General features: G+C 42.5%; 1 protein-coding gene across 8 annotated transcripts in view; it reads left to right on the forward strand.

Annotated features, from left to right (window-relative positions):
- The window catches only part of ATXN10 (ataxin 10), a 109,977-nt gene that overhangs the window by 70,367 nt on the left and 14,754 nt on the right, over positions 1 to 24,856 (forward strand). For 3 of the 8 annotated variants that reach the window (XM_083365863.1, XM_083365872.1, XM_083365874.1), the window contains 5 exons: positions 2,254 to 2,325; positions 3,329 to 3,410; positions 19,846 to 19,931; positions 22,580 to 22,735; positions 22,965 to 23,083. The gene's annotated coding sequence lies outside the window, so the exon portion shown is untranslated. Of the gene's footprint in view, positions 1 to 2,253; positions 2,326 to 3,328; positions 3,411 to 8,286; positions 8,364 to 10,140; positions 10,232 to 19,845; positions 19,932 to 22,579; positions 22,736 to 22,964; positions 23,084 to 24,856 lie in introns of those variants that run through there. The other 5 variants (XM_083365875.1, XM_083365873.1, XM_083365877.1 and 2 more) reach the window with 4 other exon arrangements.

Consider the following 24,856-nt stretch of genomic DNA (forward strand, 5'->3'; position numbering starts at 1 on the left):
ACTAATTGGGTATGAGACCGGTTAATATCGATAAGAGAGATTGGTATATATTTGTTCATGTCTCAACAGCAGCGAGGATGGCTTTTGCACAACTGTGGAAGGACCCAGATATTCCTCCTGATCATTTGATAATAAATAGGATTCTTTGTTGTGCTGAGATGGACAGGTTAATGTACATCCTAAAAGATAAACGTGAATCACTATATAATATAAGTTGGAATAAGTGTTTCGTATGGCTTAAAAGAAGGTTCAATTTAGGAGATGACGGATGAGATCGCCTACCTAATTGACTTATGTATTTTATTAGCGGTATATAAATAAAATTATTATTATTATTATTATAAGGTGGATACGATTTGACTAATGGTAGTTTCTTAAATGATAAGGTTACTCTAGGCATTGGAAAGTTTAGCTGGGATGATATATTTTTTGTTAATAGGAGAGTAGATATATATCTCCCCCAGGGGGAGATCCTTCTCTGTGGGCGCCCCGGAGCTATGGAATCAGTTACCGGTTGAGCTCCGGATGGCGCCCGATCTTCGCTCCTTCCGTCGCGATCTAAAGACATTCTTATTTGAACAAGCCGGCCTGGCCTGATGGGGGATGGGTGGGGTTTTTTATTGTTATTTTAATATTTGTATTTACTGTTTTTAGTGGGCATATATTTAATCCTTTTTTAACTTTTGTAACTCTGTATTTTTTATGCTTGCCCTGTTCACCGCCCTGAGTCCTGTGGGAGAAGGGCGGTATATAAATAAAATTATTATTATTATTATTATTATTATTATTATTATTATTATTATTATTATTATTATTATTATTGTTGTTGTTGTTGTTGTTATTGTTATTATTATTATTATTATTATTACTCTTGGTTTATTTTGTTTGTTTCCTTTGTACTATTTGTTGTCATTTTTAATGTAAATAATCAATAAAGATTATTTTAAAAAAATGCTAGATCCTGAGTAGAACCAGGTGAAAACCATCTTTGCTTGCCTCGCTTTCCTGGAGGCACCGAAGGATCAAGGGACCAGATCTGACTTTGGTATTGGCATCGGAAAGTGAGACATCCGAGCATCAGGAACTTTGTGATATCTTCTGAAAATCCATTTTGAACCTTGACAACTCCACCCTGCAAAGTGCAGGAACTGGAAACGCTGATGGGGTTTGCTCTCCTCTAGTGCAGGGTCCCCAACCCCGGTCCACAGTCTGGCACTAATCCACGGCACACCAGCTGGTTGAGGAAGGAGATCAGAGGGCCCTCGTCTCCCTGCCTTGGTGGCTTCTACTTCCCTGCATTGTCCGGGAAGCCCGGGACTAGGCCGGATCCTGCAGGGTAACTTTTGTGAGGGCTCCCGGGCGCTCTCTGGGGCTGCCTGTTTCCTTGCAGACATTTGATAACCCAAACTAGGCAACGTCACCAGGCCCAGAAAGGGGCGCTGTTTGCTGTTATATTCTGGCACTGTCGGTGTTGGGGGAGGGGGCGACCTTAGGGATTCTTTGGTAGAACCAGTCTGTGACTGGCTTCTTTGGCAGTGCCCTGACTGGGGTGTTGTTTACTTGATTGTTGGTCTGATGTTAACCTTGGAGTTCATCTATGCTGACCTGGGTGCTGATTGGTGGTGGTGGAGGGGTGCTGGGGTCTTTTTGTTCTTTTTTTGGGCTGGGTCTCTTTTGCATAGTCTATAGAGGTTGTTAATGTCTGTGTGTCTATTGATGGCTGATTTGCCAGAGGGCCTGGCTTCTGGAAATTCCCTGGTGTTTTTGGACTTGGCTTGGTCTAGGATGTTCACCTTTTCCCAACTGAAACTTTGGTTATATTTGGATAACTTTTATCTTTATTTTCCATAGTTTTCAAAAAGCATGTTGCTAGTACATACAACTAATGGTGTGCTCTAGTATACACCCAATCACCAATGCTTTCAGTCCCAATTCTTCCATGCTCGAGTTTATGGAACCCAAATTGTGTCTCCACCTTGCTAAACCTGAGATGCTTCTATCCATACATAATGTTTTGAGAGTAAAGCTTCCAGATCATGATTAGTTGCATGGAATTTTAGCTGGCTGTTGGGAGAAAAAAATAACATTTATTTATTTATTTGATGCTCACTTCCAAGTAGCTCTGAGAGCTTACATAAAGCAACTTACAACTTATACTCAGCTTCCCAGTGGCAATAGGTTAATGGCAACATCCACCAGGGTAGGTTGATATTGTTGTGCCCATATATTTTCCTAAAGATCTATATCTTCTAGGATACTCAGAAGCCCAACCGGTATGGCATGCTCTGGAGATCAGAAGTCAAGCTGATTCACCGCAAAAGCAAGGTAATCTCTGAAAGATCCAGCTGTTGGGATATCTGTAGATAGAGAAAGAAACCTTAACAAGCCTCCTTTCCCATCTCTTACTAAACAGCCACAAAAAGAATAGATGACTAGCTTGATTCCCAAAAGTTCAACTGAAACATAAATGAAAGAAAACCAAAATAATTTTTTGTTTTGGCCCCATCTGCTGCTTTTTTGCAATGCATTTGTAAGCCAAACATTTTCCACCTGGGGGAAAAAACCTGTTTCTTGTGTTTGGTGTAGCAATCCCACAATGCTGTGGTGTACACCATAGTTAAAGAAGCTAGGCTTGGCTTGCAAAATGTGCAAAGCAGGTTGCAGACATGATATCATCCTGTTTTTTGAATAAAATATATATATTGAACCTAGGGTTCAATGACAGCAGATAAGGCAGTAAGAAGGGTGGGTAGAGGTAAGGGTTTTCCAAAAATGAGATCTGCTTGCTGAATTAAAAACTGGCAGATATTTACTGCAACCCTGATTGTAAGTTATAGTCTTATGAGGGCCAATTACATTTCTGAATGCCATTAATTCAAACTACTGTAAAAAAAATACATTTGTTTTAGTGAACATTTTTAACTGATCATCCTTAAGTACATCTGTGAAGGAAATGTCAAAAGAGTTAAGATAGTGAAGCCCCACCATCTTTGTGTATAATACATACATGTCCCAGACCTGGACATTCATCCACAATACTTCAGCTGGACAAAATGATGCTGCATCTTCTCTTCAGCTGTTACAGTACAAATACATGCAAAAAATGGCTGTGTCTACAAGTTTTGTTTTGATACCAGCTGAAAAGCTCTCAGTAATTGCAATTCGGTGTGTAACTGAGCCTAGATTTGTACAAATGACTGTTGTAAGTCATTGCATTCATAAGTTGAGGCATCATGTGAGTGGACCTGATTTTTATTTTTTATTTTTACATTTTTTGTAGCAATCATTAAGTGAATCCATTTTCCCCAATGGCCTTTTTTTGCCACAGATCAGACATAAACACCAGAAACCAACAAAAAAGGAGCAAATTGCGATCATACGACTAGGGGACACTGCCAACAATTGAAGAGGTGAGCTGGTTGTCAAGGGCCCAAAATGTGATCCCATGACTGTAGTGTACACACGTATCTGTGTGTTGTATGTAGCTTTAAACATTTTCATTAAGTAGCTTTGGGAAGTTTGTTGTAACGTTTGTTAAGTTAGGGTCAGGGTTAGGGTTAGGGTTAGTTGAGTAAAAATTTAGTACAAGTTGAGGGTTACTTGTACTAAGTTTTGTCCTTCAATTTATGCACTCCAAAGTCCACTCAGGCAAAAGCCATCTATTAAATTACAACATAAAATTTGTCCTTTGATGAACACAGCAATTTTCCAAGACAAAAAAGAAAAATCAAGGATACAATTTTGCTGCATTCATCAGCAAATCACTCAGGACTGAAATCCTATTTGCTTTTGCAATTATGATAAAAGAAAATCACCCAGAATCACCCTGTTATTTTACACAAGTGCTGCCCAAAATTTTCCTTCATTACCCAAAACCGCTTATCAGGAGCTCTAATCGAAATTCTAGGACCAGATGTAAATTCCTTCCTTTAGCATTATCATAACTTTGGCTGCTGAATGGACATAACCTGAGGATCCCTGATGTTACTGAATGATCATTATATCGTGTCAACAAATTACCATTGGAAATTGTCTGTTTTCATCTCAATAGGAATACTTTTGGAGTTTTTCGACTATATTCCAGTATAAGTGGCAATCTTTAAGTCCATTTAAATGTTCCCTGTTGCGATAGGTAATGGGTTTGTGTGTCTTTACCCCAAAAAAGCCACTTTTACTCAATTCTGAGTAATTTATTCTGGCTCGGGAAGCCCTGATTCAAAGGTTGCTCTGTCTGAAGGTGATAAACAGGATGGCTTATGCAGGGAGAGCCTCCCAGGGGCGGCAGGGTGGATGGATGGAGATAGTGGTCAAGTTCAAGTAAGGTAGTTCGAGCAAATCCAAGAATGTGTAGCTGCTCTTCCGTCAGGTTCAGCTGCCTTTTGAAAGTGGGTTCCATCTAGCCAGGATCTTTGGATAAACCAACTCGGTAGATGGGAAAAGAGAACTTGGGAAGAGCAGAGATTTGGAAAAACGGGGAAAAGAAGAACTGATGCTGAGGTTACTAGGAGAGTCTTCTCCAGAAAGAAGGAAGCATTTCCCAATATCTAGATGTTCGGTTGAGATGAGGGGAGCAATATTTTGTGCCAGAGGCAGGAAAAAAGATGCAACCGCAAGACGTAACAGCCGTTAATGTGGAGCAGGGACTGTGTCACACATAGGACGGCCAAACGTGGATGTTTAACAAGCATCGTTTGTGCGGAACTCACTTCTGACTGAACCGTGCTCTTCAGGCCCATGGGAAAGGCGAGCGAGTGGATGGGATTGGCTTTGCCTTTGACTCCTTGTGACTTTCTTGGACCCATTGCAGCCTGGTCTCCCCTCGATCCGATGGTCCTGGCCAGTGCTTTTTTTGTAAAAGAAAAAGGTGCCGGAACTCACACACGTCATACAACCCGCCTTGCCTACCCTACAAGGTTCCATCCAGAAAAGGTGCCGGAACTCCGTTCTGGGCATTCTAGGAGAAAAAAAGCCCTGGTCCTGGCCAACCTTTCCAGAGCACTTGTGCAGTGCGAGCAGAAGCAGAAATGAAACATGCCTTCGGCTTGTTTATTAAATGGGACGTCTGGAAGAAAAGGTCAGGGGTGTGGCTGGAGGCTCTGAAAAAACATGGGGAAAAATGGAGCACTCTTGCCTGAAATAGCCTCTGATTTTCAAGGCTGCCAGTTCTGGCCAATAAAAATACAGATCAGATCCAAAGCCAACAGGAAGATGTTGCATCTAAGACAGATGGGGAGAAAACAGGGCATAGAAGATTCGGGGCGGGGGGGGGGGAGAGACTGAGGGGAATAACAGCCAATGATGTCATCAGATGATCATGGAAGAGAAATGCGGCAGGACTGTGGGTGCTCAGAAGGGGCCTGCAAGAAGCTGCCTTTTAAGTATTTCCATCCTTTTTGCAATTCAGGTTTCAAAAGTTCTGCAGCAAGGAAAAAGAAGAAATGACTTGGCCTTAGTTATGCTTACAACGTTGGCTCTCAAAAGGCTGCTTGGATTGTCTAAAGGCAATTCAATTTCCCAACCACTCTTAATTTAGTTTTTAAATGCATTAATTTAATTTGAATTAAATTCCCATGCAGTCCTCTTGAGATGGCTGAGAAATATAAGAAACATCAAGCACACCTGAGAATCTGTAAATATCTGCAATTCATTACCCCTCTGCAAATCATCTGAATGTAAATTTGATCAACATTGCTTTACTAAAATAATCAGAGGAGAGACGATATTCTCAATGTAAGAGAAAAATCCTCCAATTTACAACAACTAAATTGTAGAGCAACTATTCTGGACTGTTTAAAATCTATATTAGATAAATGGCATTAGGATTTTATGCTACTTTAATATGGATTTTTATTTTCTGAGATTATATCTTTTTACCTTATAAATTAAAGGAATGCCATTGGTTGAAACTATTTCTTGAGTTTCTTGAGCTTTTCATTACAAGATGTTCTAAAATTTGAGGGAACAGCCAGAAAATCATCCAGTGGGAACGATTATGTCTTTCAAAGGCTGTTTCCCCCCTTAATGACTTTGAGTATTTTCTGGAGTCATCCAGTCACAATTGTGCCAAAATGACAGCAAGAAAGGCACAATCCATTTGGTCTGATAGTTAAGGCACCAGGCTAGAACCCAGGAGGTTGTGAGTTCGAGTTCTGCCTTAGGCAGGAGAGTCAGCTGGGTGACCTTGGGCCAGTCCCTCTCTCTCAGCCCAACCCACCTTCCCCTTGTTTGTGGGGGAAGTAGGAGGAGGAAGGAGTATTAGGTATGTTCACCACCTAGAGTTATTTATAAAAAATAATAAAGATGGGATGTAATTAATTAAAAACAAATAAATCACTTCACCAATTTATCAGTCAAGGACATGCTGAAAACACAGCCATAGCAAAACAAGTTGGAAAGGACTGAACTCTGGTTCTCCAGAACATTTTCTTTTTAAAGTCTCTAGGGAACATTGCATGGAAAGCGGGACAGTGATGCTACTTGCAATTTTTTTTATCCCAGCCATTTTGTGTTTGCAATTTGCAGTCCACTTTAGAATCTCTAAACACAGACCCCCGTAAGTGAATTGGAGGATTTCTGCTATTGTTACCAATATTATTAAACTAGTAATATTTTACTGTCACTAAAATAATCTTAGTTCTTCTCTTGTTTTAATGTGAAAATTTTAAGAACTACGGTAGTTATCATCAGAATTTGACTTTATAGCATATAAAGGAACAGTTTAAAAAGCGATCAAGTTATTTGCACAGCTTCTGAACACGCCATGATGTACTTACAAATTTGCCAAGAACGCAAGCATCAGTCAGACATGTTTATGGCCATCAAACATTTGAGCTGGATTTTTGATTTGTGGAAAAGTCAGCCAGAGTGTCTAAAAACCTGGATCCTTTGAGCAGCAGCCAAAGCTTGGTTTGAAAAATTACACGTGATATATAAGAAAATCAGATCCTCAGTACAATAAAAGCAGCAAAAAAAAACCCCAACCCAACAAAAATAGAATACATTCGATTACTTTGAAAAGTATAAAACATATCAACTTTAAGAACATCGCATTATAATTTAATTTAAATGTCAGGATGGATAGAAATATTTCAGCTATTGCTTTTAGTACCTGAATTTAGACCGTCTAGAGCAGAGGCCCCCAACCTTTTGGGCACTGGGGACCGGTTGGGTGGAGAGAGCTTTTTCCGCAGACCGGAGGGTGTGTGGTTTTGGGTGCTGCCTGCATCCCGTGGATGGGACTTTGCTTGTTTGTGCGGACCGGTTGCTGGCATGCCGCGGCCCGGTACTGCTCTACGGACTGGGGGTTGTGGACCCCTGGTCTAGAGCAGTGTTTCTGAACCCTGGCAGCTTTAAGATAGTGGACTTCAACTCCCAGAACTCCCCAGCCAGGCATGCTGACTAGGAATTGAAGTCCACCATCTTAAAGCTGCTAAGGTTGAGAAAAGAAGGTACACCTGAATGAGGCGGTGTATTAGAACTTCCTTTTTGGCAGACAGTTTTAAAAGAGGGCACACAATTTTCAATCATCCCAGCTGTTACGTTGCGAATACCTCTGAAACCACTTCTGGGAGTGTGTGTAGAGAAAGTTGATACAGGAAGAGTGTACCCACGCTAGGAGGGGTTTAGCACCTACCTGAATTGAGCTCATGGCAACTTATAGACCTCCCGAGGCATCTGAAAGCATGAAAGCAGACACCTCCTTTGTAAGGCTTGCTAGCATACGAGTCAGTCCATGGGGATTCTTGAACTTAGAAATGGCGGCTTTGGTCTTTCAAAAGAGGCGGCTGCTTTAATGGGTCCAGGACAGGTGTCTGAACTTTCTTTCCAATGTATCTAGAGTAACATTCTGTTCTGGATTGCTTTTGAAAAGGCTAAGTAGGGCAGGCCAGGTTTGTATCTGTGGGAATCCCTGGGCTCCAGGAAATTTCAGTGACATTTTCATTCCATTCTCACAACAGTTAGCCAAAGGCCCATGGGAAACCCATCAATAATGCCAATTTAATCCTCAAGGTTTAGGGCAATTTTTTTGGCATGGTGGAGAAAGTCTTCATGATGGTTTCTGTTCATCCTAAAGAATTCAGAACTGTCTCCAATTTGACCATCTCCTAGCTCAACTACATGATTTTAAAAGCAGAGGTTTGACTGCAGGCCCTTGAGGCACCCTACCGTGTGCAGCCCTCCAGTTTCTTCCACTTGCAGGTCCTGTGCTTTTATTCCCCCTCTTAATTCCCCCCCCCTTTTAACCAGTTCCCCGCCTGTGAGAAGACTTTTCTTCTTATCCCATAGCTGCCACATTTGTTCAGGGTCTTTGTTGAAAGCCTCTGAAAGTCCAAGTGCACAATATCTTCTGAATCACCTCCGTCCACGTGCTTGTTGACACTTTCAGAGAACTCTCAGTCCCTAATGAGGCATCAAGGACCGGGTTGTGAAACCGAAGGAGTAACCTGTGGTTTACACACATCGGGTATGCAACAATCAGCCGGAGGCCTTCTGGCCTCTCCAAAGTGGTCAAGTGAGTTTGGATAGCTCTTTATTTATTCTGCTTTATCTATTTAATGTATTTTTGAATTGCCTTGCCACTCAAGGAGTGCTTGAGACATTCTGGCCTCAAAAGTGCACACATCCCCAGAGGTCTGTGTTTGTAGATACCTATTAAGAATAAGATTACTAAGCAATGGCTGGAATTGCTGAAGGAACATTAACTGATTTAATGAGCTTTTAGCAGTTTCACTGTCTATAACCTGGCATTAGAGAAAATCATCAGGCACAAGCAAGTTCAGCAGGCCACCTGTCTTTAGATGGATCCCAAAATATTTATTGTTCAGTTAATAGACCCTCCATCAGAAAAGGTACTTCCATGCCCAACAGCTTGTATACCATTTCAGACAAATGGCTGTCCAGTCAATGATGGAGCACCCACAACTTCTGAAAACAAACTCTTCCACTGATTAATTGTTCAATAAGTGCTGGTGATCCTTTAACTATTCATAGATTTAACTTCCTTGTCCTCAATACCCTCAAAAGGCAGTTTGGGGTCCCAGGAATTGTACTTATATCCTTTTCCATCTTTGAGTGAAAGGAACCATCTAACTGGCTACAGGTTAATTACTGTACCCAGTGCTTTACGAGCCAGAAATCAGAGTGCAAATTTGCTAGGAGCTAACCTGGTATAATTTCTGCTTGCCTAGATGCTCTAAAGTCATGATTTACTGTGGCTGCAAAAATAGTGGTCCCAGTCTCCAATTAGTAATAGCAACTGAATTCTAGGAAACACCAGCAGAAATTCATTGGTTGTACAAGAGAAATTGAGCACCTACGTGCTGGAACAGGTTTTTGTCTGTGGCCACTTCAACAGAGACCACAAACATCTTTTAATCCATTGATGACATATTCTGTTCATACCTGAAACTGTTGAACACAGCCGTAACAGCATCCATTACAAAACAGCATCCAGTAGGTGTAATTCTAGGAAATGATTGTGAATGGACAGAAAACCTGTTGAGTTTCTGCCTGATCAATCATTTTTGCTGGAATTTTAATGCTGATAGAAGAAGAGAAAGATGCAGCCCTAAACAGGAATGGCACCAGGATTAATTACAGTCTCATAAAATAATCTTGTTTGGCAGACTATTATATTTGGCAGATTATTATATTCTCTGCCTTGAGTTATTTGTAAAAAATAATAATGGCAGGATATGAGTAAACATTCCTTCCTTCCTTCCTTCCTTCCTTCCTTCCTTCCTTCCTTCCTTCCTTCCTTCCTTCCTTCCTTCCTATAAAGTTACTATTCTATGCAACCCCATCCCAGTTATTCTTATTTCAACCTTGAGGTCACTTTAAATGCTCAGTTATTATTATTTATTAAATTTATATGTCAACCAACTCACTGTCAAGCAACTCTGGTGTTATAACTGGTATTGGGCAGAGTTTGGCTAATTTCTCTAAAATGGGGGTCTCCAAATTTGACAAGTTTAAGACTTTTGGACTTCATCTCCCAAAATTTCCCAGCCAGCCGTGCTGGGTGATGCATTTGAAGTCCACAAGTCTTAAAGTTGCTAAATTTGGAGATCCCTACTGTAAAAAATCTGTGGATTTTAATTACTTAGCAGAGAACATGATGCATTTCTGACTTGCCTGCAGGAAGAAAGTCTGTATCTGCCCCAGAGTGGGGGTGTTTCTGGGGAGGAGCCGTCAAAGAAGCCGAGATGGGGGCCACAGTCAGGAGACTAAGGTGCCGCCCTTTTTACCTCAGTCACCCCTAAGCAAAGCATTTATATTTCTGTGGCACAGATGACTTGTACAGATGATTTGAGCCCTTTTATAGCACAAAAGAAATGGTCTTATAATGCCATCTCTAAACCAAAGGGTTGTATTTACTATTAACTGTTATTAATGAATTTTTATTCAACTTTGGAATTCCCCTACTCTTTTTGGCAGATGCCAACTTCGCACTGAGATTAACACAGTGCAGCCCTTACTTCTGGTGTCTTACAATGTCAGATCTCTATTGTGTTAATCTAGAACTGTAACAGACGTGTATCAGCAGCTTCCACAAACTGCATTTCTCAGTGTTATTTCTGCTATGGCTAACTAGATTAAATGGGTTATTCCAGCTCCCCCCCCCTCACAAGTGGCTTTTTTCAGTGCCTTTGTAACAGTCCCTAAATGAACGGTCGTAACGTGAGGGCTACCTGTACAGCCATTCTCTGTGAAAGGACTACGAAAGTCTCTACGAAAGGGGTAAAGTCAAAAGAGCTCCGTGCAATTGAAGCTTTACTCCCTTTTTACGTGAGTTGGTGCCCATAAAAAAATGAGGTCTGGCTGCAATTGAGTAATTAGAGCTGACCTCTTGACTTTTTTGACCTTATTGGGTTCCACAGCAGTCCACTTTTTGCCCTCCATCTTTCTCTGCAAAACCGCCACCCTTCCCTTTTCCAAAACCGGGGTCCTCCTCCTTCCTGTTCCCCTCCCTCCAGAGTTTGTCCGATCGAGCTGCGAGGGTCTTGGATTACGGCTCTTTTCAAAGAACGACCTCTGCTCAATCAAATCCAATTAGAAAACTCTGCTTCTCCAGCCAGCTTGTGCCTTCTGCCTAATTTCCTCATTCTCAGTATTTAATCTGCCAGATCAGAAACCGTGGTTTAATAATAGTTTGTTCCTACAGGACTAACCCCTAGACAGAAGGAATTAGAGTGCCAGGAAAACGCTTAGCTTCATACGTTGAATATTCAATTAGGCAGTAAAACATGATAAAGTGGCAGCCACTGTAATTTCCACCAGCAGGGAAATGTTTGTTATGTTATGTTTTCCCAGCCACAAAGTTTGGTGGGAAGGGTTGACGGTCTGGCTGGGGGCCAAGAGCGACTATCGGCCAGATGGAAAGCGTCCAGGCTGCTGCCCCTCCTCGGCCTGGAGAGACAGGAGCAGCCACGGCTCAGAAGATAATTGATTGATTCCAAACAAGTCAAAGTCGGCCTGCGACCCGGCTCTGTGCTTCCTTAACAGTTGTGCAATTCCGAGGATTACACCAGGATTAACAAATATTGTCAACATACAAAGGTAGTTTTACCGGGGGTATCCATCTAGATGCTACAATAATACTTGATCCACTAGATCTGAGTTTAATCCACTGCTGTATGCAAGAATCCAAATGAAGTCATCCCAGACAGGTGGCTGTATAGAGTGAAGACTGTGGAGGAAAACCTCCCTTCTCTTGGAAGGGCCTCCATTGTCTGGTTTTTATGAAACCTTTTCAAAATAATAATAATAATGACTTACTGCAAACTAAACAGAACAAAAAAGAAGAGAAAAGGAGAAAAGAAAGCAAAAGAAGTGCAAAAAGAAAACAAACTAGAAAGAAAAAGAAATAAAGAAATGTGGGAAGAAGTAGTTTCCAATCTTCTTTGCATCAGTTATAAGCACAATTATATTTTAATCTCTCTCTCTCTCTCTCTCTCTCTCTCTCTCTCTCTCTCTCTCTCTCTCTCTCTCTCTCTCTCTCTCTCTCTGTCTCTCTCTAGTTACTTCGTGACTCCCTTCCTTCTCTAATCTATCCTGTCTCATCACCAAGCAGGTTTCTTTTAATGCCACCCGGAGTTACTTCTTGTGAAATGTGCAGCCCTATAAATCTGATAGGAGAGATAGATAGATAGATAGACAGACAGACAGACAGACAGACAGACAGACAGACAGACAGACTCTTTTTTTTTCTTTGCCACAAGAAAAAAGTCCACCCAAAAAATGTTGATACTGTCTCTTATCAAACAAGTCAGCTTAGCCATTTGGACAGGTTCTGTCATCTTCACCAACCAGTCTTCTGTTGTAGGTCTTGGACAAATCTTTCCATCTTTGTGCACACAATAATCTTTTCTAGCTGGTTTTCCATCAGTCTCAGGATGAAAAGATCTCATTTCAACTGAATGTTAATCTTTAAAACCCTCTGAATCACTGTATGTATTCTGAGACCAACATTTTCTAGCTTTTTTACATATCCAACAAGCATGATAAAATCACCCTGCTTGTTCATATTTCCAACATAAATTTGAAGTACATTCTAGATATTTTTTCTAGCGTCATATGCCGATGGTACATCAAGTTTTTAAAAAAATCTTATTAGGATTATAACATAATGTAAATTTCAATCCTTTTATCCCCATTGGAGAAGCATTGCCGATGCTTCTTAACCAGGAGTGGACAACTTTGGCCCCTTTATGACTCTGGGACTCCCAGAATTCCTGGCTCAGGAATTCCCCTGTTCTTAACTGTAGAAAGGTTTCCTTCAACCATTGGAGTTTGTGGTTTTTTTGTGAGCAGATTGAAGCAACTGATCATTTCCCCCAGGGTCTTGATGCAAATCAAGGCTGGGCCCAACTAGTTCACGGCTGGGAAACCCTCAGGGGATCTCATGGCTGTAGCTTAGACTAGGATCTCAAAAAAACCTCCCGATGGTCCCACTTGTGTGGCTCTGCCAAGAAAACCGTGGGGACAAGTTCTCTGTCGGGTTTTACTGGTCCTGGAGACAACTGCTCAGGAGCTGATGCTTTGTGGACTAGGTGTAGCAAGAACACAAATTCAATATGTTCAGTTCCTTCCAGAGACAAGAATTTTTCAGCTTCTCAGATTTGTTTCTAATTATCACAGAATACGGTGGCCTTATTAATCACAACAAACAGTTGACAATTTGCAGTAAGGTGGGTGAGATGGTTCAAAATCTATACTTTTTACAACCTTGGTTTTCTTTTATTGCACCGTCCCAAAGGAGAAGAATCTTTTTTCTCGATAGTCGTCATCTGGGGCATTGAAAAGGATCGTTTGTTTATGCACTCTGCATTTGTGCTTCCTTGTCTAGATAATTATCTGGTTATCTCAAGTTAGATTGGAATGTCCCTGCCATTATTGGAGTCCTGTCAAAAATGTCACTGCTGGTGTGAAAAAATGTCCTTGGTGTGTAAGGCTAAAAAGATGCCTTTATCATTAGACCTTTAGGGCCTCTTTGTAAATTTGGATGTGCTGGATCATTAAACCCTGCTCTAAGGCAATGTCCAGCCTCCTGAAGCCACCCCACTTCCTTCCTTCCTTCCTTCCTTCCTTCCTTCCTTCCTTCCTTCCTTCCTTCCTTCCTTCCTTCCTTCCTTCCCAAAGGAGAAAATAAACTAAAAGGAAAATAAAATTGCCAGGACCTAAGCATTTAATTGTTGCTTCCCATTGTATGAAAACCCAGAAAACAACTATTGTTGGTTTCTCAGAAGTCAAAACATGAAGCCTTAACTTCAAGCTGGCTTCTAATTCATGGTTTGCATAAATCCCTACTTTCTTGAATTGTTTGAAGACTCCGGGTGATTAGAAGGAGTACAAACCTCTCTACAAACCTGTGCTAAGCCAGGCCTAGACGGCATCCTTACAACTGCAACCAGCGTTAAAAGTGAGTGTGGCAGACAGATGCTTTGCAGGCACCCCTTGTGGGCTGCTATTCCAGACCTGATCAGGGGCAAATTTTGTTGTGAAAAGCTGGACTTGAAGGAATATTTCTGAGCTAAGTGCTGATGGATTTAAAAGACGGTCTGGGGATCTTCCTCAAAAGGGAGAGCAGAGATTCCTATGTCAATTCGTGGGGCAGAAGGTCCAAAGCTCTTTATTGGTAGAATAATATATTTGGTAGAAAACCAGAAACCCTGTGAATCATGGCTGGCTTGGCAAATGTGCTTATGAAGTCAGAAAACAAGAGATTCTTCGTCCAAAGGGATTTGTAGTCATTTTTCGGCTGACCTTGGGAAGTGTTTCCGCATGCATCGGGGGTGATTTATAGAGCTGTGGTGACTGTTATGTGGTTTCCACATTGTGCTGCTGTCTTCAACCAAGTCGACACCAACACTTTCTATCTGACGTTTTGGCTTTTTCTGGACTGGGGTTTCTCGGAAGGAGATCAGCCTTCAAGAAAGACCAGAGTAGACCCAAAAGATCAATGGCCGTGTTTTTGCCAGATCACTTTAGGAGAAAAGGGACTGCACTTATGTTTTTGGAGTGATTCGACATTTAACATAAAAATTATGGTGTCTGTGGAAAAGAGGCACAATTGTGTGGAACCTGCAGTACTTGCCTTGTCTGGCATAGAACTCGACTGAAGAGTGTGATTCAGAGATCTGAAATTTTCAATCCATTTCTGTGCTTATTTATTGGCCGTTGCACTGAGCTGTTCTGGGTTCTATGTGGAAAATAAAAAACAAAGGTGGTTAGTTTTAGATTGCAGATCATGGAATAGAGATGAAAAGCATATTCAGGAGGGCCCCCAGAAGTCCAAAAGTCCAAAATGGCAGCTAGGCACACACCACTAAAGCCCCGCTCTTCTTTTATGTGATTTGATGTGTGATGTATAAAAAGGGGGTCCCTGCTTTGATCTTGGCCTCCGTCGCGGCTTTTTAAAGCTCTTTCTGAAGCTGGTTCTGAACACCCTGCTGGTGGTTTCAGTAGAACATTTTTAATGTGGGGGAGCACAACGTGGAGCTGCCCAAAGGCAGCAAAGGAAGAGGGTAGAGAAAGTGAGCCGAGGAGGCGCTAAAATGTCTGGGGAAAGTTGACAGAGGTTGTTATGTATGCAGGCACCTGCATAGCAACAGCCACCAGGGGGCGTTGGCCTGGACGGTTTCGGCGGGAAACCCAGTTTCGGCGGGAAACCTAGGGCCAACCCCATTGGCTGTCTGCTTACCTGGCTAGGTATTTAAGGAGGCCAGGTAGCCCTCATTCCCCAGTTCACTACCCCCCTTCCAATAAAGAGCTGAACTCACACACCGGCTGGCGTCTCTTCCTTGCGTCGGACCCACCACACAACAGAGGTGATAAAGCCTTGAAAAGCCAGGAGCCCTCGTGGAGGTCGGACCTGTTCCTGCATTCTCCTTTGCCTCCAAAACGCTGGGAGGATTTCGTACCTATTGCCTCCGGGTGGGGAACGGCTCTTTTTTCAATACGTCAGTGCTGTTCATCTGGCATCCTTTTACTTTTTTGAAACTGGAAATTAATGTGCATAAGTCTCTTTTTGAAAAAAGAAAACAATGTTAGGAGGCAGAGAGCATTTTTGAAAATGTCTCCCACCTCAGAAGCGAGAATGCTCGCAATCCTACCCCCCCCCCTTTTTTTTTTTGTCTAAGAGGTGTAGAAGAGCTCTTACTGTAAAGGTATGTATTTCAACCACACCCAAAGAATGCAGCGTCCAAGGGCATTTTGAACACTCCCACATGTCTCTGGGTACATTGGATTAGAATAGGTATGTATTTTTCTTTCCTTTTTTTTTTCTTTTTGCTTGTATCAGTCATCATATTTCATCAGTAAATTCTTGGTCCAAAACGCCACTGAGTTTGTCGCTGCCGCTGCGGTGAGGCTTTCACCACCCCGTTTCCTCCAGCCTGGTTGCCCCCTCCCCTTGGAAAGGCAGACACGTCGTCCCCAGGGAGAATTAACGGAGAGGCATTAGCTTGCGAAAGATACGCCAAATGAGCTAATGATTCTGACACTTCCACAATGCAGGCTTTGCAAGGGCTGCTTTTCCTCCCTTGCTTTCCTCCCTTTTCTTTTCCCCTTCTTTCTTTCTTTCTGGCCAGATATTTGTAGGGAAACAAAATGGATTTATTTTTGCTCAATCCAGGCGTAATGTCAGGACTTATCCGGTTCCGGACCCCAGGGCTTCAGACAACTAACAAAACCCCTCTTACTTCTGCTCTGCCGATTCCCTGCTATGTTTTTCACACACAGGCAGAGGAAAAGGCCGGCCGCCAATCGGAGAGCTTGGCTGGCCATTCTGGTCTGCTGGGAAAGCCCGCTGACCTGTCCTTGCTTTCCCGTATGGCCCTGGGAGGAGGGAGGGAGGGAGGAAGGAAGGAAGGAAGGAAGGAAGGAAGGAAGGAAGGAAGGAAGGAAGGAAGGAAGGAAGGAAGGCCAAGACACCGAGTTCTAGATACCTCAAGCTAGACTTCAGCCTCTAGTCCTCTGCTCTTCTTTCTCTGCTGCTAGCAAACCATCTCCCAGAGTTTTCCCCCAGAGTTTCCCAGGAAAACTCCCAAAGTTTTTCCCAGACTGATAGCATAATAGCAGAGGGAGGTTAACCAAAAAGCCTGTGGGCTTTGGGATCTGGCTCTGCAAAATGGGTGATCTGGAAAACAAGTGAGGGTTAGATAGGGACCAGTTTAGATTCAGGTTGAGGTTGCCGGAACCTTGGGCGAGCATAATGCAATCGAATATCATCCAATCACTTTAAAAGAGCTGATTCTACAAACTCAGAGAGAGCCTAAGAAAAATTCCAAGGATAAAAATCCTAAAGGGGAAAACAACTCAAGAAGTGTGGGAACCTCCCAAAAATATGATCATAGAAACCCAGTCCTGCAAAATACGACTGAAAAACAAGAAACCCAAGAAGAAACCAGCATGGCTGCACAAAAATCTCTCTGATAAACTGAAAGACAAAAAGTACAAGTGCCAAAAATGGAAAGAGGGATGCACAACTAAGTCAGCAGAGAGTCCGAATCTGCAAAGATGAAGTCAGGAAAGCAAAGGTTCAGAATGAACAAAGACTTGCAACAAAAGTCAAAGATAATAATAAAAAAGTTTATTTCAACAAATAACAAGGAAAAAGTCAAGGAAACAGTCGGTCCACTAAAGAGAGAAGATGGTAATGGAAGTAACAGGAAGTAAATTGCAAGTCAAATTCAAGCACGATGCATGAGGAAACCCTCATAAATTGTTTGCTTTGCTGATATTTGAATTTTCCAGAATAAGGTGAAAGAAAAGATGAGAACATCTCGTGGCTACCAAACAAAAAAGTGATGGGCGCTTCAGATGGTATGAGCTCCAATCTCCGGGATAGTGAGATAAATGAAAAGGGAACGCGGTCAGAAGTGCAAGCCAGATTTTAGGAACGCTGATTTCCACAGTACTGAGAAAATACTGGGTGCTCCTAGAGGAGAGATAAGACGGACGGAGATATCTTGAGACTGAGATACGGAGGGTCTAGTGGCAAGCGATTAGAATGAAAGAAGAAGCAGATCTAAAGAGGCTGGTGGAACAGGAAACCTGAAAAAAATATCATGTTTCAGAAGAGTGTCACCCTCTCCGCTGTTCCTTCTTGGTTTCCTGGGCGTTCCTTTCTCTTGTTCCCACAACCTCCTGGATTCCCATGTAAGCAGAAGTGGCTGCAGGCCTCACAAAGGGGAGAAGATCTTTCGCCCTGCTCAGTTCAGTTCCTTGGTCAGCCTGGACAGGTGGAAAGGTCCACCGTCTTGTTACCCACAAGATGTCTCCACCTGGACCCTATTTTGCAGCACTGTGGATGATGATAAGTGTTGGATGGAAAGTGCAGAGGCTTCCAAACCTGGCTTTTATGTAAAAGAAAGGACACCGCAGTTTGATAGCTTTTCAGAAAGCTCAAAACGTGATTGTTGGAAATATTAGAAGGCTTCCACTCTTTTGTTTAAACAACAGTGAGCTCTGCTGTTTTCAACAGGCTTTATTTCTTTACTCTAAGATGTTTCATCAGCAAAATGGTTCCGTAAAGGAGCACATTTTGGTGGGAGGGAAAAAGGAATTTAAAAAAAGTGGAGATGCTGGTCATAGCCAGCTCCTTTCCCACATGCATTGCCCTTTACAAGGGGCATGGCTTCAGTTGTGCATTTGACACGGCCTTCATGGTTGTTGTTTTATTTACTTTTCCATGGACATCCCTGGTTCCTTCACAAGGATTAAATCTTGATACGCAAGAACTGGATTTAGAAGGCACAGCAATGTAAATGTTAGGTCTGCCAGGCTGGAACCTAAGAAGGGAGAAATGTTTGCTCTTTTTATTGCAAAATGAATAGCTGGCTTGATCTGGGAAGAGGGTTGCTTGCATCCTGGCTGAGACTAGAGCAATTCACTCGGCAGAAGCCATGATACCTAAAAAAGAACCTCCATGTTCAGAAAAAGTCCAAGAGGCTGTTGCTCATAGAGGAATGGTCAGGATACCATGTTTGTGAACTAGAGTTTCCTTCTTTTGTGCACACTAGCAACACATGGGATACTCATCCGCTTAATATATTATAATGCCACTTAAGGTCCATCGTTCAGTCAGCCAGATGTTTTGACTGGATTTGGCATTTTTGTCTACCTATCGAGTCCTTCCTGGGGTAGGCAGACGGTGCTAAAGTTGCCTTCACAGGGAGCCTACGACAATTTGCCACAGCCAACTCGCCACGCCCAGCTTGCCACAGTCAACTCACCAGAGGACAACTCTTTGCAGGACAAAAGCTGCACTAATATCAAAGAAATGATGGAAAAGAATCATTTAAGAAAGGATGCAAAAGGAAGGACAGAATGAAATGTGAATGGCAAAAATATTTTTTTTTTACTTTAAATAAATAGAATTGTTAAATTGTCCCGCAGTGAGCTGACACATGGCGAGTTGTCCTGGGTTAAGTTGTTCCATTCCCCTTCGCCAGGATGTAAGCTGTTCTGAGTAAAGCTGCCTTTTGCAATTGACTAATGGTGATTTTGTCAATTCCAACAGTGTCCAAGTGGCGCTCCAGTGCCTATTACAATGATAATATTTTATTACTGCAATATTATTATTGTTGTTTTGCACTGCTAATTGAAATAACTTTTAAAAATTGTAGATTGAAATTACTAGATTGCTTGCTTCACATCTAAAGGTATCTTAGTCAGGCCCCCCATTAAAGGAAATATAGTGCAGATCTGAGATATTATCACATTTGTGTTGTGGATCCAAATATTTTTTTCTTTTTCTTTGGGAAAATGTGAAAAATATTCTCCAGCTTGCTACCTCTTTGTGACAATGCAACACATGTAGTACTCAACTTCTGACCACAATCTGGGACCAGAATTTCCGTGGATAAACAAGGTGGCTGTTAAGTCAGTCGCATTCAATTCTTTTCAGCCTTTTTCACTGAGGTTGTTAAATGAATTACTGCAGTTGTTACGGGAATCACGTGGCATTGAGCGGATCTGGCTTCCTCCATTGACTTGTCACAACTGGCAATCACGTGACTGCGGGACCCTGGAGCCGTCATGACCACGTGCCGGCCAGCCGCATTTTGATCACAGGACCGTTGGGGGTGCCGCGACAGTCCCTAGGACCTGGACTGGTCAAAATAAGTCACTTTTTTCAATGAAGAAAAGAATTACCTGTAGTCAGTATCAAATATTATATGCTAAAAAAGAGAGATTATGGTCACTTTACCAGCTTTATGAAATTCTAAGAAAAATATTATGCTTTTCCATCTGAAGGGAAAGAGTTAGTTATTCATGACATAGTTATTATTTCTGCCCTGTGCAAAAAAAGAATGTGCTTTTTCTTTTTATCTTACAAAGGGAGACCCCTGGAAGATTATTCCCTTGAAGACCTTCACTCAGAGCTGAAATGGATTTGAAGTACTTTAAAGGATATTTAACTCCAGGTATTCTTTGCTTCTACCTTTTTTTTTCTTTGAGACTGATGCATGTTATTCATTAAACTAATAGTTTCCCCTTTGCCTGTCTTTTTTAAGTGTGACTTGTGACCTCTCTGTGTGTGTGTGTGTGTGTGTGTGTGTGTGTGTGTGTGTGTGTTTGTCATCACAACATGTTTCCATGGAGCTAGATCTGATGTTACATGAATACGGGCATTGTTTCTTTATTTTTTCCTTTCTTCCCGAGTTCCCAAGCATCTTTGCGACACAGGTTGGGAAGCAAAAAAATGACTTCACAAGTTAAATATTGCTAGCTGCTAGGATGTCTTGAAGCTAAGCATCCTTGCGCACCATAATTCTCTATGCCGTTGAGTTGAGGTTTAAGAACTTCAAAGCAGATACGCAGCAGGACTCTAAAGATGAAGTTTCACCCCCCTGAACCTTAATGGATTCTGACTCGTAGTGATGCAAGCCTTAAAGCTACGAGAAGGACGCACAAAATCTGATCCAATAATAGATTTAGGGCTCTGGTTGATTTCTTAAAAGGAAGTCTCACTGAAATTGGAGCGCCTCATTTTGCTATTTTTTCTGTATTTTCTGAGGACTAGAATGTTAAATTTCAGACGGAAGTTATTCTGTCAGGGTTTTACCAATCTCATCCTTGACCATCTCCATTTACTGATTTCCCTATACATTTAAATCTTTTAGTCTGTTCTAGATAGCACAGAGTTATTCTTGCGTCAATTCTAGGAATGTTTTTAAAAAAAATTTGGAAGCACCATCATGAAATCAAAAAGGGTTTTGTTTTTTAAGGGCACTTTCTTCTTTTTCAGTAAAAGCATGCTTTGGCAATCCTTACCTAGCCTTACCGGTTGGAGAGAACCCGAGAAAACGATGGAAATGCATTTCAGTTCTGAAAAGTCTGCTTTGGCTTGGGGGCTTCTGCACCAGCCTCTGGCGAAGATGGAGTTAAGGGGTCCCCTGGAAGATGCTCTTCCCCAGCGTGGCTCATTCATCACCAGGAAACGGCTGGGAGGGCTCCTCCAGGAGAGCCTGAATAGCTTTACAGAGAGGGCGAGGGAAGGGACTGAATGGAAAGGGCTAACCAAAGAAGGACGCCCGGTTCCATTGCTAAGCATTTGGATCTGCCGGGATTGGTATGTGGTTAGGTCAGACCTGGGAAAGGGGGATCCTGCTCCCCCTGCCCAGCGGCATTTCCTCAATTGTTCCTAGAGAGGTTTTTAGGCAGCTTCTGGGAATTCTCAGCTTTAAAATGGGGAAGGGATTAGGACCGGGCAAAATATACTGATGGGGTTTAATGAGACCCCTTGAGATATAATCGCCCCAGATTTTCCCATCACAATAAGAAATAAAAAAAAGGGAAGGAAAGAAATGCTAGTGTTTCCATAGAAGTTCTTAGAACTAACCCAGTTTTGGTTGGTTCCCAGTCCTTGGGCCAAAACAACTCCCAGTCAACAACTCCTTTTCATTTAGAGCCCACATCTTTAGTGATTCCTTAGAATCCGCTAAGTTTTTAATCCATCCAGGTATGTTTTGCCTTCCAACAGAAGACTTTTTCTGGTTAAATTTGGCTTGGACCTTTAGCTACTGATTTCTGGTATCCTACTTTTGTTTTCTTTTGTCTGTAAAAAAATACACTTTTTAAAAAAAAAGATACAACTTATTATTGTGTCAAATAAATACACATTATTCATGTAATTTGCATTATTTTAACTAAAATGTTTCTAATGTATTATGCATGGTTTTGAATAAGCACATATTTGTTTTTCATAATGAAAAAGTGGAATGAAGTAATATTACGGGGTTTTCCGAGTCTTTTTGCAATTGCGTGAACTACATTCTTTGAAATACTAGCAGACAGTCTGGAAAATTCAAAGTGAAACAAAAAGTTGTAGTTATTTTATTTATTTATTTTTTGCAGAGATGTCTGGGGCACTCTTAAAATCTGCATGGGCTGCATACAGCTAGACAAGAGACTAATGGGAATAAATGCATTTTTATAGTGAAAATGAATAGAACAATTACACAAACTATGTATTTCACATATTTGCTTACAATGAATATTTGAAAGAAAAGGAAGGAGGAGATAATATAGGTTTATATTTGGGTGCCAGGACTTTATTGTACTTCTGTATTAGCTGTATTAGAACAACATAACAGAAGCAGCAATTCTGAATTTCTCAAAAAGATGAAAGCTACTATAATATCTGCTATTTTGGTTCTTGTAATTTGCTCAGCGCAAGATCATTAAAAATTAAGCTAGCAGAAGCCTACAATTCTTTTAGTCAAAAATGTTGAACTTGATAAACTTATGTGGAACTTCTTATGGCCTGGAATCCCTTTGAAACCTGTTCCTCCAAATCTTCAAGGCCACAATAATTCATCAATGGCATGTAATCTTTAAAATTACAGCACATTAATAGCAGCCTTTCTAAGTTGCTTTGCGAAGGGTTTAGAAAATGAAGCACTTATTTTCATCCTGGGTGGCAATGCCTCGTTTTTAGTTCAACAGTCAGGGAAAAAAAATCAAGCAACAATCTTTTGAAATGCATCTTGCAGTATTACCGTTTTCTGTGCTTCCTAGAACATGTATAAAAAATAATACCTAAAACCCTACTCAGTTTTTTTATTATTAGATAAAAACAAACGGTCGGATTTGTCATGGGAAAGAGAAACAGAACGTTCTGTGCTATTCTAAACTGAGGGAAGATGCATCGGCCGAAACATTCGCTCGGAACAGGGGAAGGAGAGGTGGATCCGAACTCCTCACCCCTTGCCCTTCTTCACACCAGGTCAGAGTCCAAGGCCAGGGGGCTGCTCTGGCCAATGTCCCGCTTCCTTCCAAACGTGCATGGAGACAAGGGTTACTCAGCGCTTTGATGCCTCTTGCAAGGGCATCTCCTGCACCCACCCCCCCGATCTCAGGAGACTGCGGGCCCCTCAGCCAGGAGACCCCGGCGTCCATCTCATTCTTGTTTTGTAGAAAATCAATCCCGCAGCTCTTCTCTTCCGCTTCTGCAGGAGGCAGCTGCTGCGCCCTCCTGCTCTCCTAAGCCATTTGAAGCAGGTAGCCTTTAAGTAAATTTCACCTGGGCCGTCTGCTTGAAACTGATTACTCTTGGGCCAAAAACACACCAGCGGTAAGAAGCTCTCTCTCTCTCTCTCTCTCTCTCTCTCTCTCTCTCTCTCTCTCTCTCTCTCTCTCTCTCTCTTTTTGTCCAAATAGCTGAAATGTTCCTTGGTAATAATTATGTATTGGATAGCAAAGGCAGTGAAAATGGGTGACCACAAAGACATTTCCTCATTCCTTCCTTTTCAAGTATTCAATCTGAAACGCCCAAACTGCATACTTGCTTTCCCCTTTCACAGATTTATGTTTAGAGGTATGGATGATCTCTCTGTTCCTCTTTGCTTTTCATTGACCGGGGACACCTGAAAGGAATCTGCAGAGCAAGGTCCCCCGAGTGTGCCTCTCTCGGGGCTGCGGGGGGGGGGAGTTCCCACCAGCTCCACCCAGCCCAGGCAGAGGGGGAAGCGCTCCAGGGAGCATCGGCTGAAAACATACAATTATTAAATTTATTCATTAAACACACTTCTTCCCTGCTGCAATCCAAATGACTCTTGGTGGCTCACACAGAATATAAATAGAAACAATTTAGAACATCCGCAGTCACATGTAACACCATACGGGGATATAAGAAATAATGGCAAGAAAAACAACGATCAATCAGAATTCTAAAAATAAAAGATGGAGTCATAGAGACGTGCTTCAACCCCTCCCAATCAACATTGTTTTCAAGAAATTCCAAAAAAATCGGCAGAGAGGAGGTTGGTGTAATCTCCACCGGAGGCCGTGCCACAGCAGTGGCCTGCCACAGAAAAGTGGCCCCTTTCCATTTCAGCCCCTCCACCTGAAAGTGAGAGGGTTTTTTTCCCCCTCTCCAAGTTATTCCAGCAAGTGGGCCTCTGCTGGACGGAGTAGGGGACTCCACGGAAAAGAGGGGCTTTGGGGATCAAAACCAGGACCTCAAATTGTAACTGGAAACTGATGGGCAACCAGTGTGAAACACCAGTGTTATATATCCCCACCATTGGAAGCTGAAGAGTGTGTGGACCGCTTTATTCTACGCTACACTAATTGCAACTGAAGAACGATCTTTCAAGAGGGCCTCCTGCAGACACACTGCAGGAGTCTTACTGGGCGTAAGGGGGCAGGACGGCTCAGCGGTTAAAGAGCCTGAGCTTGTCAGCTGGAGAGCTGAGCACCGCAGGATGGGATGAGCTCCCGTTATTGCCCCAGCTCCTGCCCACCTACCAGTTAGAAGGCACGCAAAGGCGAATAGATTAATAGGTACGGACGCCCTGGCCACCTGAGCATGGAGAAGGTCTCTGGACAACACTGGGTCTCTCGGCTAAGGAACAGAGAGCCAGACCTGCGGCCAGACATGATTGGACACGATTCTGCCTTTACCGGGAGTAATGAGGTCATGATTAGCTGTCCTTTCCTCCTCCTGGGAAGGTCACGAGAGACGGCGCTGTGCCTTGGGCCTTCTGGCCTTTGGCTCCTCTGTGCTCTGTGCAGCTGCCCCCCAAGTCTGAAAACTGTGGCCTGGCGGGAGGAGCCATCCATCAAGCAGCAGCTCCTGAAGGATCACCTGAAAAGGTGTGTCCCGAGTCATGTGTTGAACTCAGGACCCAGTCACGCGAGAGCAGCGAGTCAAGGGAGAGAACAGGTGGCAGAGCGCAGCAGGAGGGCTGCCCAAGGAAAGTAGGGTGCCGTGCTGGGTGCCATTTCCGACTTCATTCCCCACCCACACTGAATATCTGCTTGTTACGTTTTCTTCTTTTCCTGCGTGAATTCTTTTCATTTTTAAGAAGCTGCGTTATGAAGGTGCAGCCCCAGCTTTGGCGTG

The sequence above is a fragment of the Vipera ursinii genome, assembly GCF_947247035.1.
Source record: "Vipera ursinii genome assembly, chromosome: 6".
In the NCBI taxonomy this organism is placed as follows: Eukaryota; Metazoa; Chordata; class Lepidosauria; order Squamata; family Viperidae; genus Vipera; species Vipera ursinii.